This window comes from Gorilla gorilla, chromosome 16 (assembly GCF_029281585.2).
Source record: "Gorilla gorilla gorilla isolate KB3781 chromosome 16, NHGRI_mGorGor1-v2.1_pri, whole genome shotgun sequence".
NCBI classification, from domain to species: domain Eukaryota; kingdom Metazoa; phylum Chordata; class Mammalia; order Primates; family Hominidae; genus Gorilla; species Gorilla gorilla.
The window spans coordinates 17,683,011-17,697,806 of NC_073240.2; positions in this window are offsets into that span (position 1 = coordinate 17,683,011).

Consider the following 14,796-nt stretch of genomic DNA (forward strand, 5'->3'; position numbering starts at 1 on the left):
ATGTGTACCATATGTTTGAAGGTGGTAAATACGATGAGAAAAATAGATCAGGTCAGGAAGAATGAAGATGATTGAAGGTACAGGTTATGATAAAAACTTAGGTGTGCCGAGGAATGAATTCATCTTATGTATCTTGAGTGTAATGTCTTATTTCTCCTGAATCCGATAATTTGATGTCTTTCATTAGGGATGTCAGTAAATCTCACTAATGAATATATTAGACTCCAGTTTAATATATGATAGTCATTTTCATTCTGTCTTTCATATCACTGAATCCTTTCTCTTTATTGTTCATTTTTATACAGCTCTTAATAGTCAAAGTGAATTTAACTATGTTTTACGTTATGTGGTTATTCTCACTTTAGCTATCTCTATTATGAATGTGTCAGTTGTGTGTTTACTATTGTTTGAATTAAACTTTTAAATCATTCATTTTAATTCTTACTTAATTCAAACTTGTTTGTTATACATTCTTGTAATTCCAGTATCTGGAGTCTTTCTTCATGTGATTCTTTTATCTCTCTGTTTTCCTCCTATATTCTTTTCATGCACCATCTTTCTCTGTGTGTTTTGCTTTGTTTTACTGTCAATTCCTAACTAATAGAAGTATATTTATGCAAATAATTTTAGGATAGAATTGAAATAGGGTTCCCAAAAGGATTATATAAATTTGTTTGTACCAAGGGCCCAGGGTTATAAACAGAATGAGATCACTTTAAATTTCTGTCTTGAGGATTTTCAAGTTACACAGGTCATATTAGTGAGAACCCCAGAAAAGGGCATTCTTTTTTTTTATATATTTCACTTTACGTCCTGGAATACATGTGCAGAACGTACAGGTTTGTTACATAGGTATACATGTGCCATGGTTGTTTGCTGCACCTATCAACCCATCATCTAGGTTTTAAGCCCCACATGCAGGTATTTGTCTTAATGCTCTCCCTCCCCTTGCCCTCCACCCCCAACAGGTCCCGGTGTGTAATGTTCCTCTCCCTGTGTCCATGTGCAGAACCTGCAGTTTTGTTACATAGGTATACATGTGCCATGGTGGTTTGCTTCACCCTTCAACTCGTCACCTACATTAGGTATTTCTCCTAATGTTATCCTTCCCCTAGGCCCCCACCCCCTACAGCCCCTCCCTGATGATCCCCTCCCTGTGACCATGTGTTCTCATTGTTCAACTCCCACTTATGAAAACATGTGGTGTTGGGTTTTCCTGTGTTAGTCTGCTGAGAGTGATGGCTTCCAGCTTCATCCATGTCCCTGCAAAGGACACAAACTCATCCTTTTTTATGGCTGCATAGTATTCCATGGTGTATATGTGCCACATTTTCTTTATCCAGTCTATCATTGATGGATATTTGGGTTGGTTCCAAGTCTTTGCTATTGTAAATAGTGCTGAAATAAACATACTTGTGCCTGTGTCTTTAGAGTAGAATAATTTATAATCCTTTGAGTATATACCCAGTAATAAGATTGCTGGCTCAAATGGTATTTCTAGTTCTAGATCCTTGAGGAATCACCATACTGTCTTCCACAAAGGTTGAACTAATTTACACTCCCACCAATAGTGTAAGAGTGTTCTCTTACTACACTTCCAATTTGGCTGGACTTTGAGCTTTGTCTCTGGTCCCACGCTTTTTACAGTCCCAAGAAACATGGCCTCATCCTTATCAGGACCAGAGAATGCTCTCAAGGTAAAACCTTAATTTTCATAAAATTGTTGTCTTCTTGCCTGGTCCTTGTGACACTAAAGCAAGATTTTTTTAATGTTTCATCCAACTTTTAAGAATTATTTTACTGGTAGGACTGAGCCAGGTTTCTAATCCACACTACTGCAGGTAAAAAAATGACGAAAGGTAACTTTCAAAAATAGAGGCCGGGAGTGGTGGCTCATGCCTGTAATCCCAGCACTTTGGGAGGCCAAGGCGGGCAGATCACGAGGTCAGGAAATTGAGACTATCCTGGCTAACACGGTGAAACCCCGCCTCTACTAAAAATACAAAAAAAATTAGCCGGGCGTGGTGTCGGGTGCCTGTAGTCCCAGCTACTCGGGAGGCTGAGGCAGGAGAATGGTGTGAACCCACGAGGTGGAGCTTGCAGTGAGCCAAGATCGCACCACAGGACTCCAGCATGGGCGACAGAGAGAGACTCCGTCTCAAAAAAAAAAAAATAGAAATTCATCTTTTTTTCATGAAAGATTTATTATACATTCTAAATAAAATGGAGATAGAAAGTTAGCATTTGAACTTTAAAGTTGTTAGCATAAGGAGCAATGAAAACTAAATTTCTCCTGGGAGTTACTCATTTTTCTGGGTTGTAAATGAATGCCATATTGTTTTTTGATGTTTAATGTAAAATATTATTGACTGTAATAATCCAATATGATCTAGGATATTCAGTCTTACACAACATAGGGATACAGTATAGGTTGATGTACATCCAAAATTGTAGACACTTTGTTCAAACACAATGCATATTACATTTTCCTGTAGCTCAAATCTGTGTTATCTGTATTATTAAGAGATATAAAGAGAGGATTCAAAATAACAGCTGAAGAATTCTCACTAATTTTATGAATCTAGTAGATCAAAATGTTACTCTACCATTAATAATTTCATAATACAGACTGTGAGGCTTACATAAATCTGTTTCAAAAAATGTATAGCATTCTTTAGCTTTCATGTTGTAAGACATTCAGAATATAATCCAAAATAAAGTTGTAATAAATTATCACATTTTAATGAGTATTTTAACATAAAATGTGAGTTTGTGATTATTATAAATCCAAAGACACATAAACTCAGTTTCTAAAAGATATGATTGAGGGGAAATCAGGATTTATTATATCTTCATTTTATCAAAAAAAGACACAGTTATTATTTATAATAAAAATCATTACAATGCACACATACTCTTTTGTGAGTTGCCACAGAATTTTCTATTACCAAAACCTGTCAAGTTCAACACATGTCTAGAATATGTATAAATAAAGGTTGATCTGTGATATTAGATATTATCAAATAAAAATATTCTTATTGAAAAAAATGTGATTCCTTATGATAACTTCAGGGCATCTTCTATTTGCCCCCTGTTATCAACAGGGGAGATTTTCTTTCCTACGTTTCTCACTAATCATTTCTGACAAGTAGTTGGCAAGCTTAACTATAAAGGGTCGTCCATAGGGTTCTAGGTCAACCTTACCCTTTGGGAAGAAAGTACACATGATGTCTATGGATAAATGCCCTCCAACAAAGGAAAAGGACAATGCTTTATATAGTGTGTGCATAATCATTTTTCAACATAATTAGCTTATCTATTTGTGACATGATTTTACTGTCATTGCAGGTGTTTGACATGACCCACGTTTTTTCTTTGTGCCAAGAAATACAATGGTTTTGTATTACATTAATACTTTAGATCATCTATAATATGAGTCAGGTTTGGTTAAAAAATATATAAAAATAAAAATCTCAGTTCTATTGGAAATACTAATGAAAGTGTCTTACCAAAGTAAGACATTAGCAATGCATTGTCTGTCACTTGGTATTTTGAGTGTTTGCTCATTTCAACAAGGGAAAGGGAATTAGAAAATTGGAAGAAAAATATTTAAGTAATTCTTGTAAAAGTAATATACATACTAAATATCATGAAGGGTAGAAACAGAGTTAACATTTAAAATGTTTATAACTAATGTGTAAATTTAATTGAAAGCCAACTGATTGCTCTGAATTTTTATGAGGAATAATCACAATTGTACAGAAAATAACTGACACCGAAAGTATCTACCTTTTCACATTTAAATGCAAGTGACTTTTTGTTCATTCATTCAAAAATTATGGATTATTATACTTTAGCTTAAATGTTTGTCTCCCCTCTAAAAGCCATTTTGAAACTTAATCCTCAATGCAATAGTATTAAGAAGTCAGGCCTTTAGGAGTAATTAGGCCATGAGGACTCTGTACTCATAGATGGGATTAGTGCATTACAAAAGGGCTGAAGGAACTAGCTAATGTAAGGACACAGCATTCAAGTTACCAATTTAGAAGCAGAAACTGGGACCTCACTTGATGCCAAACCTGCCAGAACCATGGTTTTGAACTTTTCAGCCTCCTGGACTGTGAGAAACAAGTTTCTGTTCTTATCAGTCTCACCTATTTTGTTACAGAAGCACAAGCAAACTGAGACCTGAGATGGGAGTGTTTATGTGTTAGGTATGGAGCTAATTTCTGAATAAATAAAGATGAATACATTCTATGACCTCATCATCTAGTGCCTGTTACAGTGACACAGTGGATATTTTTTCTTGCCTTCTTATTACTCATTTTTGCTCTCCTCACTAAATATTGAGGAAAACATGAATGCGTCATCAGTTTTTCCACTGGTACAACTGTTTAAGAAGTACATATGACATTATATTTTTTCTTTCTGTATTCTGTAGACTTACCTGTAAAGTGTAAGGCTAACATTGACTTTATGCTAATTAGTACTGTGATCATTTCAGATGTGTAATATGCCTTGTACAAATATAAATATATAAAACATTAAAGGTGCTACTACTCAAAACACACAGGGAATAAAATATTCTATTTGAAACATCAACATAGAGTTTACACTGAGGGAAAATTTTATTCATTAGTTTAAATGGGGCAAAAGACAATAAATATTATTTGGTTAAAATAGAGAAAGTTAAGTGGAAAGATGAAATGATGAAGAGCCCAGAGAAAATTGTTCAGTTTGCATACAAATTGGGAAATTAACACCTAACCTGCCTAGGTAGAATTTCATAGCGTTAACTAAAATAATTACTTAAACTTACAAGATTTATTAGAAAAATATGAATAGAAAAATAAAATGCATTGTTGCATTTTATGTAATTTTACTTGAACTTAGTTTATAACATGTACATAGATTAAGTTGATTTAAATATTTTATGTACAAAAAACTATATTGTTGAAGATTCTAAGAGCTTAAAACTAAAATACAAGATAAACATTTACTTTACAAAAAGAGTAAATAAGATGAAGAATTTGAAAGAATTTAAGAATTAATTTCAGTTTCTTTTCCAAAATGTATGTGGTTAGCCTACAATGCTTTTACAATCTGTTATTTTATGAGTATGAATATTGATTTTATTATTACCTAAACATGTATTATTTTTAAAATATGGCAAAATAATTAAAGTTCTATAGTTTGACAAAGCTGTAAAGCAGATCAATCCTTTGACAGCTTAATGAATAAAGCATGCATGTAGTTGACACTAATTCATTTAATAAACATTTGTAGAAATATATGTGTAAGAAATTGTGCTAAGGAGATGAATGGCACATTAAAATAAGAAGACAAGTTTCCAGATACTAAGGAGTTTATGTAACTGTAAGGTACATAAAACAATACAAATGAAAAGGTTAAAATAAATCAGAAAATGAAGGGAAGAAAACAAATATCCATATTAAGTATACATAATACTTCAAATATTCTTTAAGATGTCTTAAATAGATTTTAATATTTAATCCTAATGACAGAATAATCTGATTTATTACAGATGATATAATTGAGGCTAATACAAATCTGTTGACTTTAAATTTTCAAAGTCTTCCTGAATTATTTGACTGTATAATATTTTGGTAAGCATAAATAAGTGGATACTAATGCATTGAAACAGAAACAGAATACTGTTCAAGAAATAGAAAAAAATGAAACAATAGAAAAGATCGAATTTGTAGTATGACTACAATTTAAGATTTAAAAAAGACAAAAATAGAAACCAATATGTAGTTAGGAGGATAGAAAAAAGTACAGTGGACCCTCCATATCCATAGGTTCTGCATGTGTGGATTCAACCACCCATGGATCAGAAATATTTGGAAAAACATTTATGAAAAAGTGAACACATATGGAATTCTGCCTTGTCATTATCCCCTAAAGAACACACTACAACTACCCACATAACATTTACATTGTACTTGGTATCATAAGAAATCTAGAGATGATTTAAAGTATGTGACAGTGCGGATGTAGGTGTATAAAATACTATTATACATCATTTTATGGAAGGGTCTTGAGCATCTGTAGATTTTTGTGTCTGAGGGTTCCTAGAACCAGTACCCCACAAATACAGAGGAACAACTGTAATGAGTTCCTAGTAAACTAGGCTGAAGTATTATCACTGTACACAAAATAATTTAAGGCAGAATGATTAAATAATATATAGCAGTATGTATAAGAAGTGAAGATCATTGAAAATTAAATTGATAGGAAAGACATGACAAATATAATGAAATCAATGGAAAAGTTAAAACTTTAGCAAGATGTACAAGCAAGGATTGGGTAGATTTCATCTGAAAGATATAATTTCTAATGACAAAGTACTTTAATAGTCTAGCCTAATATTTTATTGTATCTTAAAACTTCCCTCTGGCTCATTCTGGTCTGATCACACCAGCTTTCTTATGGCTTCTTTTATCTGCCAAGAATTATGCTCTGGTCTAATTGACCTCCCCAAATTTGTATATTAAAATTCTCACCACCAAGGTGATAATATTAAAAAATGGGCAATTTGGTAGGTGACTGGATCATGGGAGTGTAGCCCTTATGAAAGGTGCCAGAGAGACCCCTCCCTCTTCCACCATGTGAGGTTAGACTGAGAAATACATCTCTGTGGTTTATAAGCTGCTCAGTCTATGGCATTTTGTTATAGCAGCCCATGCTAATGAATACAGATGACCGTGTGTCTGCAGACCTTCCTAGGAAATTTTGAGTCCTTCATTGAATACTAAACTGTGAATACATGAGAGAAAATAACTGAAGCCTGGGGTAAAATGCCAACACAAAGGGTTTGAAGAACAATTCTCAAAGCTCAGAAAGCTCTGCAAATATTATTGTTGCCACAAACCACAGTAGAAGACAGGGTAATATATGAGCTACTAGGTAGAATCTTTGGACGAATCCTGTTTTTGTGATGGAACTGACTCATTCCTAAACCTAAAGCAACTCTACATCTTCTCTAAGAAAATTTTATAGTAATCTCTAAAAGCATCAAACTGATTCCAAATAATTTAACTGTGTTTGAGAACAAAATACAAATATACAAAAGGAATTCAACAAAATCCATCACATAACAATATAGAATTCACAATACCTTGTTTTGATGAACATAATAATTAGTGTTGAAACATGTTAATTCAGGTGTTAAAAATATGCTTTATTTTTTCAAATAAGATGGGAAAATATGTATATTATGAGAAGATAAAAATGGAAGAAATAAAAACAAGCAGATTCCTAAAACAGAAAAAATAAGTATATTAGATTAAAAATGTATGAATAAATTTAACAGCACTTTAAGCATTGTAGAAAAAACACCAGTCATTTTGATAACATAGCAATATAAACTATCCAAAACAGAAAACATAGACACATTTGAAAAAACAACCACACTGTGTTGGACAATATCAAGCAGCATAATACAAGAAGAGATGGAGTCCCAGAAGAACACTGAGTGGTTGTATGTGTGTGAGTATGTGGTAGGGAAGAACAAAACCAAAAATTCGAAGAAACGATTGCCAAAATGTTATTAGAATCACAAATAAAGACAAAATGGCAAGGTAAACTATTGTCTAATTTCTGAAAATCAGTGATAAAGAGAAAAATCTTAAAAGGCATCAGAGATGAAAAAATAATCCACATCAAAAGAAATACACACACACACACACAAATACGGGCAATTTTCTTCAGAAACTATGAAAGCTTGGAGACAATGGAGCAATCATAAATAATTAAATAATAAAAAACAGCTTTATCTACATTTTTATAACAAGTAGAAAATTTTAAGCACTAAAGTAAAATACGGCTCGTTTATTTTTAGAAAATTAGAAATAGGTTTGGAACTAGGGTAAAGTAAATGACACAACTAGGTCCCAAAACCTAAAGAGCTACTCACTTTCAGAGTTATATGTTTGACATTGAGAGTGCAAGACTTGTGCCTTGTGTGACCCAAGAGAGTGCCTCATTAAGTTTTTCACCAGAGGTAATTTGCTCATCTCAACGTTGTCTCAGCACTGAACAAAATCTAAAGAATTTCATTGTCAGCCATCCTCCATTGTCATTTATAAGAAAGATTCCTGAGGCAGAAGTAAAATTTTATGAGATGTATATGTGTGTCTGCAGAAAAAAACTGGCAATGTATTATACTGCATATCAAGTGATATACTGTTATTTGAAAGTAGGCTGTGATGAGTTAAGTATTTATATTTTAAAACTTAAAGTAAAAGTATTTATATTTTAAACCTTAAAACAGAAGTATTTATATTTTAAACCTTAAAGCAGAACCTAAAAAAGAAGTACATTAGTAAACCAATAGTAGAAATAACATAAAATAATGAAGTACATATTTAACTGATCTACAAAATGTAAAAAAAGGATAAATAATTGAACAAGGAGCATATAAGATAAATAGAAAACATAGCAAGAAGGTATATTTAAACCTAAGCTTATTCATGATCACATTACATTACATGTAAATCATTCATACACATCACTGAAAAATCAGAAATCTAATTCTGTCTACTAAAATTCTACTATAAATATAAATACATAGGTATCTGTGTGTGTAGTACAAACATGAATTTATAGAAAACTAGAGTTACTATATTAATGTCAAACTAAATATATTTCAGAACAAAATATATTACCAGTGATAGAAAATATACTCACTGATTATAAAGGGGTCAATTTATTAAGATAACTAAACAATATTAACACAAAGAAACTATACATGTTAAGGTGATGAATATCAGAATCCTGATTTGATAATTTTACGTCATATGCTTGTATGCATATGTACCCCATACATATGTGCAACTATTATGTATCCATAATAATTAAAAATTTTTTAGAAAAAAAGAATTAGATAAATGTAATAGTGCCATGTGTTTATGTTAGAAAAGAAATAAGAATCTATTCAGTTCCTAAAGCAAATTAAACCCAAACAAAACAGAATGCTGTTGTCTGAATGTTTGTGTCTCCTCGAATTTCCTATGTAGAAATCCTCACTCCCAAACTTATGGTATTAGGAGATGGGGTCTTTTGGGAGATGCTTAGATCATGAAAGTAGAGATCTGGGGCTCTTTTATAAGGGTACTAAATTAGTACTACATTAAGGATAGTAAATGAGTAGTTTTCTTACAAAAGAGACCCCAGAGAGCTACCTTGCTCTTTCCGTTATGTGAAGATGCAGAGAGAAGGAACCCTCTATGAACCAGGAAATGGGCCCTCACCAGACATCAGATCTTTGAGTGCCTTGATTTCAGACCTCTCAGCCTCCAGAGCTATGAGAAGTAAATTTATAAGTTTATATTATTATAAATTATAAAATTATGTTGTTTATAAGCCACAACAAAAAGGTATTTTTCTATTGCAGTCGAAATGTACTAAGGTACAAAGAAATAATAAAATACATATAAGAACAAAAATCGATAAAAATTGAAAGAACACCAAAATGGAATATCAATAAAATAAAAAGCTAATTTATTAAAAAATGAAAAAATTCTAGCTATACTTAACAAAAAAGAGAAAAAATACTAAATACTAAAGCCGGTAATGAAAGACTGTCACTAAATATACTATAGGTTATAAAATGATAGTAAGCACACAATGTTTAAACTTTATGCAAATACATTTTAAAAGTTTGGTAAACGGACACATTACTTGAGAGAAAAGAGGTTACAAAATTCACTTAAAAATAAAGAGACACCATGAATAATCCTGCATCTATTAAATACATTAAATCTACAATTTGAAACTCACACACAAAATAATTCCAGGTCAGGAAGGTTTCACTCTTGTATTCTCACAATGTTTAAAGAATAAATAGTAACAATTCTATGCAAAGTCTTTCAGAAATAAAAGAGGAAGCAACCTTAACAGTACATTATATGAGGTACAGATTACCCTTAAAGGAAAAAAATAGGTAGAGACTAACAGAAAACTACAGACCTACAGTTTGATGTAAAATTTTTTTTTTCTTTTATTATTATACTTTAAGTTTTAGGGTACATGTGCACGTTGTGCAGGTGAGTTACATATGTATACATGTGCCATGCTGGTGCGCTGCACCCACTAACTCCTCATCTAGCATTAGGTATATCTCCCAATGCTATCCCTCACCCCTCCCCCCACCCCACAACAGTCCCCAGAGTGTGATGTTCCCCTTCCTGTGTCCACGTGATCTCATTGTTCAATTCCCACCTATGAGTGAGAATATGCGGTGTTTGGTTGTTTGTTCTTGCGATAGTTTACTGAGAATTATGATTTCCAATTTCATCCATTTCCCTACAAAGGACATGAACTCATCATTTTTCATGGCTGCATAGTATTCCATGGTGTATATGTGCCACATTTTCTTAATCCAGTCTATCATTGTTGGACATTTGGGTTGGTTCCAAGTCTTTGCTATTGTGAATAGTGCCGCAATAAACATACATGTGCATGTGTCTTTATAGCAGCATGATTTATAGCCCTTTGGGTATATACCCAGTAATGGGATGGCTGGGTCAAATGGTATTTCTAGTTCTAGATCCCTGAGGAATCGCCACACTGACTTCCACAATGGTTGAACTAGTTTACAGTCCCACCAACAGTGTAAAAATGTTCTTATTTCTCCACATCCTCTCCAGCGCCTGTTGTTTCCTGACTTTTTAATGATTGCCATTCTAACTGGTGTGAGATGGTATCTCATTGTGGTTTTGATTTGCATTTCTCCGATGGCCAGTGATGATAAGCATTTTTTCCTGTGTTTCTTGGCTGCATAAATGTCTTCTTTTGAGAAGTGTCTGTTAATGTCCTTTGCCCACTTTTTGATGGGGTTGTTTGTTTTTTTCTTGTCAATTTGTTTGGGTTCATGGTAGATTCTGGATATTAGCCCTTTGTCAGATGAGTAGGTTGCAAAAATTTTCTCCCATTGTGTAGGTTGCCTGTTCATTCTGATGGTAGTTTCTTTTGCTGTACAGAAGCTCTTGAGTTTAATTAGATCCCATTTGTCAATTTTGGCTTTTGTTGCCATTGCTTTTGGTGTTTTAGACATGAAGTCCTTGCCCATGCCTATGTCCTGAATGGTATTGCCTAGGTTTTCTTCTAGGGTTTTTATGATTTTAGGTCTAACGTTTAAGTCTTTAATCCATCTTGAATTGATTTTTGTATAAGGTGTAAGGAAGGGATCCAGTTTCAGCTTTCTACATATGGCTAGCCAGTTTTCCCAGCACCATTTATTAAATAGGGAATCCTTTCCCCATTGCTTGTTTTTCTCAGGTTTGTCAAAGATCAGATAGTTGTAGATATGCAGCCTTATTTCTGAGGGCTCTGTTCTGTTCCATTGATCTATATCTCTGTTTTGGTACCAGTAGCATGCTGTTTTGGTTACTGTAGCCTTGCAGTATAGTTTGAAGTCAGGTAGTGTGATGCCTCCAGCTTTGTTCTTTTGGCTTAGGATTGACTTGGCAATGCGGGCTCTTTTTTGGTTCCATATGAACTTTAAAGTAGTTTTTTCCAATTCTGTGAAGAAAGGCATTGGTAGCTTGATGGGGATGGCATTGAATCTGTACATTACCTTGGGCCGTATGGCCATTTTCATGATATTGATTCTTCCTACCCATGAGCATGGAATGTTCTTCCATTTGTTTGTATCCTCTTTTATTTCCTTGAGCAGTGGTTTGTAGTTCTCCTTGAAGAGGTCCTTCACATCCCTTGTAAGTTGGATTCCTAGGTATTTTATTCTCTTTGAAGCAATTGTGAATGGGAGTTCACTCATGATTTGGCTCTCGGTTTGTCTGTTATTGGTGTATAAGAATGCTTGTGATTTTTGTACATTGATTTTGTATCCTGAGACTTTGCTGAAGTTGCTTATCAGCTTAAGGAGATTTTGGGCTGAGACAATGGGGTTTTCTAGATATACAGTCATGTCATCTGCAAAGAGGGACAATTTGACTTCCTCTTTTCCTAATTGAATCCCCTTTATTTCCTTCTCCTGCCTGATTGCCCTGGCCAGAACTTCCAACACTATGTTGAATAGGAGTGGTGAGAGAGGGCATCCCTTTCTTGTGCCAGTTTTCAAAGGGAATGCTTCCAGTTTTTTCCCATTCAGTATGATATTGGCTGTGGGTTTGTCATAGATAGCTCCTATTATTTTGAAATACGTCTCATCAATACCTAATTTTTTGAGAGTTTTTAACATGAAGCGTTGTTGAATTTTGTCAAAGGCCTTTTCTGCATCTATTGAGATAATCATGTGGTTTTTGTCTTTGGCTCTGTTTATACGCTGGATTACATTTATTGATTTGCGTATATTGAACCAGCCTTGCATCCCAGGGATGAAGCCCACTTGATCATGGTGAATAAGCTTTTTGATGTGCTGCTGGATTCGGTTTGCCAGTATTTTATTGAGGATTTTTGCATCAATGTTCCTCAAGGATATTAAATTTTCATCGGATTATTTTATTAAAAGTAGAAAAGCATTTGATGACATTTTACACATACTCATAATAAAGACTTACAGAAAAGTAGGCAAGAGAAACAAATTATTTCAAAAGTAATAAACATATATAAAAATAGTTAATATAGTGAAATACCAAATGGTTCCTCCTACTATAAGAAAGAATGCAAAAATATCCACTATGAACCATTCTGTTGGATACTTAGAAAACTGCAATACAGTGCTGAGAGACATTAAGGCAGACCTAAATAAATGGAGAGATAAACCAAGTTCAATAATTTGAATGCTTTATAGTGTTAAGAAGGTAGTTCTACTAAATTGATTTCTAGATTAATTGCAATATCAGTCCAAATCTCAGTAGGCTTTTTATATAAATAACAAATATTTTTTCAAAATTACCATGTAATGTTATAAAATATTATAAATTAATATTGAAAGTATTTTACATGAAAGTTCAAATTTCTGGAGCCTTTTAAGATAAGAGGATGGCAGTGTTTCTATGGTATAAACACTAAGTATATAAAAACTGAAGACTTCTATTAATATCAGACAAAATGGGCCACAAATCAAGAAATATTTTTAGCAGGATAAAGATCAATATAATTGGTCCAATTCATCAAGAGAACCTGATAATGCAAAATGTTTTTTCACACATTAACAATTCTGCATTTAAAATACTCAAGCCAAAAACTTACAGAATTGAGAAGAAAAATATACAAATCCACAATATATTTAAAGATTTGAAAAATATTTTCTGATATTATTAAACAAGTAAATAAAAAACTTTAAAGAAAATATCTACAAATTTAATGACGTTATAGCCTAACAAGTTCTAGGATGCATGGAATATTATACTCATCACCAGCAAAAACTCATTTTATTTTCCATGTGCACTGATATTCATCACATGTTAGGCAACAAATAATAAAGTTTCAACAAATTTAACAGGATTAGATCATGGAGAGTATGTTCTCTGACCCAATAGAATTAAATTTAAAATAAAAAACAAAAACAAAACTACAATGAAATCCCCAAATATTTAGATATAATAAACTTCTAATGATGCCTTGTAGCAAATAGTAAATCAAAAGATAAATTAGAAAGTATTTTGGTCTGGATAAAAGTAAAAACACTACAACTTCAGGATTCCTTTGGATAAATATGAAGTTTTTAATGTTTGTATTAGAAAAAGGAGAAATGTCTAAAATTAATGACACAAATGTCTACCTGAAAAAGTGAAAAGAAAACCAAATTAAACAAGAAGTAGAAAGTAAAATATAGAGAAAAACTAAAATTTTATAAAGACATAACAGAAATACAAAAAGAAAAGATGAAATATAAAACTGATTCTTTGATAAAAGGAATAAAATGAATTAAACTCAAGATAGTCTGAGAAAGATACAAAGACAAAAATCTGTCAGCAACCACTTTCAGGAAATAAAGTGGGCAAGGTTGGGAAGACGGTGGGTGTTGTAAAGATACTACCAATATCAAAATGATAATAAATTATAAAATCTTTAGGCCAATAAATTTGATAATGGTTGAATAAATTGAATGGTTAGCAAAATAATCTTTACAATTACTCTAGAATAAATAAAATTTCTTCATATCTTTAGATTTATTAAAGATACTGAATTTTAATTTAATACCTTCTTAGGGGAAACAAATTCCAGACTCAGGTGCCTTCACTGTTAAATTTCATTCTTTTTAAATAGGTAAATATTACAGTGATTATTACTTAAGTGTATACCCTGAGAATTTTTACATTAATTTGTTACATAGATTAACTTTTTTTCTTCAAAATACAACTAATTTACTTATTATACTTTTTAGGTCTTCTATTAACATTATTAGCAAAATTTAGAAAATTTATTCATTTATATACAAAATTAATAGATACATTAAATACTCTGTGCCACCCAATGCCCAATTCACTGAGAGCATTTTACTGAATAAACAAAAACTTTTGACCCTTGATTACCTTATTGTTGGAGGTAACAAACCATAGAAGATAGACAATAGTCAATGTAAAAATAAATAAGTGGTTTTGACAATGGACAATAAGCAAAAATACCTGTTCACTTGTCGTATTGGTCCGTTCTCACACTGCTATAAAGAGCTGCTGGATGTTGGTTAATATATAAAGGAAAGAGGCTTAATTGACTCAGAATTCTGCAGGTCTGGGGAGGCCTCAGAAAACTTACAATCATGCCAGAAGGGGAAGCAAACCATGTCCTTCTGCACATTGTGGCAGGAAGGAAAATTGCAGAGTGAAGGGGGTAAAAGCTTTTTATAAAACCACCAAATCTCAT